Source organism: Benincasa hispida, chromosome 9 (genome assembly GCF_009727055.1).
Source record: "Benincasa hispida cultivar B227 chromosome 9, ASM972705v1, whole genome shotgun sequence".
Classification (NCBI taxonomy): Eukaryota; Viridiplantae; Streptophyta; class Magnoliopsida; order Cucurbitales; family Cucurbitaceae; genus Benincasa; species Benincasa hispida.
In genome coordinates, this window is record NC_052357.1 from 2,474,328 (window position 1) to 2,479,479 (window position 5,152).

At 33.5% G+C, this 5,152-nt stretch overlaps 1 long non-coding RNA gene across 1 annotated transcript; it reads left to right on the forward strand.

The window, feature by feature from the left end:
* Positions 1-1,469: 1,469 nt before the first annotated feature.
* Positions 1,470-4,003, forward strand: LOC120085438. The gene is made up of 2 exons (XR_005483933.1): positions 1,470-1,988; positions 2,063-4,003. It is a non-coding gene; the product is annotated as an uncharacterized LOC120085438 (long non-coding RNA).
* The last annotated feature ends 1,149 nt before the right edge of the window (positions 4,004-5,152 follow it).

A 5,152-nucleotide genomic window follows, 5' to 3' on the forward strand; every position in this document is an offset into this window, starting at 1 on the left:
TATTATTATTGGAAAAGCCAGTCAGAGACAGCTTCTCAAAGTAAGCAACAACGACTTTTTTCTTTGGATCTTTGGCTGTATATAAGCCCGTGAACTTTCTTTTGACAAATGGGGATAAGACCACTGAAGCACCCTTATTTGAAATGATCTCACTTCTAACAAAGGATTAAAATTAGGGTTAACATTCAAATCACCCAAATCAAATTAAATGTTAAATCGAATCGAAATCATACTGAATCGAATTAATGTGGTTCGATTCGTTTCGTTATATTTTCAAATTGAATTATTGTTGTTTTGTTCAGTTTCAATATGAAAATCGATTTGAAACCGAATCGAACCGCTTCTTTAATAAATATATATAAAAGTTATTTCATTTTATATTATTGTTTGTAGAACAAGAACTTTTATGTTCGTAGTATTTATATTTTTGGATTTTGGAATAATTTTTAAATTTGTTGTTGAACTAGTAGTGTTATTAGTAATACCACTAACTGTGATTGTTATTATTAAGCTTTAAATATTTTAATTTAATTGTTTTTAAATTTCAAAAGTAATAGTTAAAACTATATTTTTAAATACATTGTTTCAAATTATAAAAATTTAGAAACTATGAAAAAATATAAAAAAACCGTGAGACCGAACCGAACATGCAGTTTGGTTCAATTCTAGAAAATACACTTTTTAAAATTTTTGGTTCGGTTTGATTTGAGTCTCAAACCAAACCAAACCGAACCGTGAACATCCCTAATTAAAATATTTTGAAGACTGAAATTGATAATAATATCAAATTTTCAATTTTGACAAATATGTTAATAAAATATTGATATGATGGATATATTCCTGTAAATAGATGGTAATTTTCTTATATATGTTTTATGTATAAAGATATTAAAGATATTGATTGACCAACTAATTGATTTTTTGTGTATGAGGAAGATATTAGCATTCTATAACACTCATTCAAATAACGTCATTTTACTTTTCTTATGTTAATACATTTAAAGAAAATTGGCCTTTGTCAAGAAGAAATGTTTTTCTTTTTTAATTTTGATTTTTAAATGTCTCATATTGCATTCTATTGAAATAAAGAAAGAATAATAATTTTGAGTGGTCAAAGTCATTAGAAAATGTTACTTGAATTTAGTTTGACTTTTCAAAATAAATTATCACTTCAAGATCAACCTTTTGAATTATTAATTTCTGTCTGAGATTTTTTTTTTTTTTAAAAAAATTGATTTATTAATTGAAAAACATTTATGAATACAAAAATCTTTTGCAAAATAATAAAAATAAATAAATAATTTATGAAATGAACTTTACTATTTATTTAAGAGAAATTGCAATGACTATCCAATTAAAAATAGGATTTAGTAACTATATCTTCAATTTTTGAAATTTTGCATATTTGGCAACATCTTGAAAACTAAAAACACTTTAATGATTTTATAAAGGAATCTGATTTTGAACTTTTTCAAATTCCAAAATTACCCCTCAATGGGTAGTACTACACCCACGCATCTTCACCTTCAGCATTTTCAATCCTCCATTTCCATTCCACTTGTGGTTCCCTTCTGCAATGTATACTATCTCCATTCTCTAATCCAATAATTCACTGAGCAAGTTGCCCTCCTCGATCGAATCATCGGAACATTTCTCTGTATTACTCTGTTAATCGCCATTGTAGTCTATCTAGGGTTACTTTATTTACTAATAAAAATGTTTTTTGTTTCTTCGTTTGTGGATTATCGGGCCACCAGAAACCGTTTAGACTGCTTTACTCCTTAAGGAGACGTTAAATTGTGGAATTATGGGAGAAACTCCGGCGAAAGCGCTTCAGAGGATCCTGGATTCGCCTGGTGTTCATTTAAGAAATACATAATTGCTAATTTTTCTTCAACTTCAACATTAATACCAGCTAAAGCATTGGAACTGTTCCTACAAGACCTCTGTGATCATTCTGATGCTGCGGTTGATGATAGAAAGAGGAGGTACAATTTACTTATTTTCCTACAACTATTTTTTTAAGACCCATATATAACTAAACAGCTTAATATCTGATCAGAAAACCCGTCGGTATGATGGCAATGATTTTGATGAGTTGAAGAAGAGCAAACAAGGATGATTGTGCTTTCCTTTTTTTAATTCCTTTGAGGTGATTTCGTTAGGATTTGGAGAGATTGTGGAGTGTAGGTTCATCAATAGAGGTCTAATTTGGGTTTTCTTAGTTTATACTTTGGCTAGGGATTGAGTAGCGTGCCTTAGGTTGTGATTGTTATATAATTGTCATTTGATTGCTATTTGATTGTCTTGAGATTGCTATTTGATTTTTATCTAATTTCTATCTGATTACCATCCTTGGTATTTTATAATATAAATCTGAGTTATATCAATGTGATTGCAATCTGATTCTTATTTAATTTCTATTATAGAAGTATTGTAGAGTAAACTACATTATATTGCCTCCGATTGTTAAACGTCAAGCAAAGACCTTAGAAGCAAAGAATTCCTTAAATTGTTGAATTGACAAAGCACATGAAGTGTAGGCGTTATAAGCATGTTGGTCATAATAGAAGAATATGTAAATTTACATATGTTTGAACAATCATATTGTGGACATTAAGATATATTTGTTATTTGTTTTCATGTGAGTACAACAGTGTATTATTTTAGTTGTTTTTTTGTGCATTAATAGATTGTTTTAGCAATAAATATAAGATAATAATGATGGATAACATTTATATGGTAATTAGATAATAATCAGTAGACAATCAGTTGGCAATATAAAAAACGACTAACTATGGCAATCAGATGACAAGAAGATATTCCTTGTGTAAAGTTTTGTTCTTGACTCAAATCAAATCTCAAATCACTATTGTTGTTATTGTTTTATTATTATTTTAAAACCTTCCCTTCTCTCAAATTTTAAACTAATGGATAGAAAATGGAATGTAATCAAATTACAATTAGAAACTATTAACTAAAAGACAAAAAAAGAAGATAATCAAATAATAATGGACATTGAAGAGGGTGTACAATGTTGGTTTAAAACCGACATTAAAGATAATTGATAACAGATAGAAATGCACGCCATTATAGGCCTTTTATTTAGAATTATGAGGGCTGTTAAGTAGAAGATGCAACGATTATACTTAGAATTCATGAGAAAATGAGCTTGCATCGATCGGTATTAAGAATCTCGGCTAACCCATTATTATGCGTTATTATGCGTTCAAATGTCTATCTTTATAGCTAACACAGGAAGTGGTCGCATATGCGGAAGCCAGGCTATCGCAAAGATGCCCACATGTGGGGAAGCTCTCCATCGCATAGGCGAACGCATACATCAACGCATGGATGTTGCGGCCATCGCATAGAAGTTGCAGTTGTCAAGCGAATGCGGTCATCGTAGAGAGATGTGGCTAGAGAATAATAACCATAATAGAGGGATGACTGCAAGGGTGGTGGAATGCTTTGATACTCCAGAAACCAAGCATAAAACATACCTCGAGAGTATCAAAAGGTGATGTTGGCATTTCACCTACTACGCCGTTAGCAACAGAGATTCAGAGCGGATCCATCACGTCCATCACGCCGTTAGCTGCAGAATTTCAGAGAAGGACCATTAATGCTGTCGGCGATCAAACTCTATAAATAGAAGCCGTTGAGTAGAACTTCAATTTATCCAAGGTTTTTTGCCTGAGGTTCTCTGCCTTAGGGTTGATCCTCGTGATCCAGACCAAAGCGTGAGAAGATAGTCTTGAGAGTTTTTCATCCCTTCAATCATTCCGAGTGACAACTGGAGCCTTCACTGAAGTTAGAGCACGAGAGAGTCTACTCCACCGCCCATCTATGGCACCACCGGAAGCCTTGACACACATCTGATAGAAGCAAGACATTACTTCCATCCGCCCCTTCATATCTCTTCTATCCTTGTATTGTATTACATTTTGGCTTAAGAGATTAATACATTTTGTGATCAATGCATTTCTATATTTTCCTTCAATTCCATCTCCATCTTCATTTACTTAGTATCCTTTACTTTCATTGCATCACTGAGTAAGACTGTTAGAGTATCACATACTTAATCATGAGGCATAGGGATATGAAGCATGTAGCAAACGACTGGGAGGTGTGCGTTGCGCGAGTGTTGTAAGAAAACCTTATTTGCTTGTGTGAAGCTGTAGCAATGCTTGTCTATGAGCAAACACAATGCTTGTCTATGAGTAGAATCAGCAGCAACTAACTGTCCGGGAGGGTAAGTAGTTGATCACATTAAGCAATGTAATCAAGTGTTCACTAGAGATAGGAATAATCTTACGTCAGCTAGGCTTATGCGATTACCTTGTCTTATGAGCGCATCATTCATCATTTAGGCAAACTTAGGAGAGTAGTCTAAAAACCAAATCTAAGACTCGAGAGAGCGGATTAGATCGTATAAGCAAGAATGGGGAACATAGGAATAAGCTCCGTTTGCTACTACACAGCATATGCACCCTTTAAGTAGGATATGGTGGTATGCGGTCATCTTACTTATGTGTGAGAGTACGTGAGCAGGAATATAGAGGCTTAGAGATAGGCTTCTCGACATTATCACATATACATCGCATGCGTCTACGTCAAGTGTGTATAGCATGATCACATAGCTTGCGTTGGTTGGGGTTACCCTTCGGTCAAGCTTAGTGTTGCAATGAAGATGATGCGTTGTTTTATTAAGTGGAAATATGGATGATATGAGTTGATGGAATTGCGTTGTGCACTCAAGTTTCCCCAGCAGAATTCAAGTGTAAATTTCTCTAAGTTTCCTCGTAAGTCCAGGGTCGAACACAGGGACTTGTGAAAATAGTTGCGTTAGTGATTTTTATGAAGACTTGCGGTAACCAGTTAAATAAATAAATCGTTGAGTTTGTTATTTGCATTAATGAAAATAAATAACGAATGCGGAAGAGTTTGAAAAGAGTTGGTAAATGGGAAATACGATGAATATGCGGTGAACGGATTGAGAAAAGTTTCGGCTAACACTCCCTAGAATGCGTTCATGCTTTGCGATCAAGCAACATGCATACAGTAGTAAACCACCTCTCGGCGTGAATGCTACAACTTCTACGGCTAGAACGCATGCAATAAATATGCGATAAGTCTACAGGGTTTACAC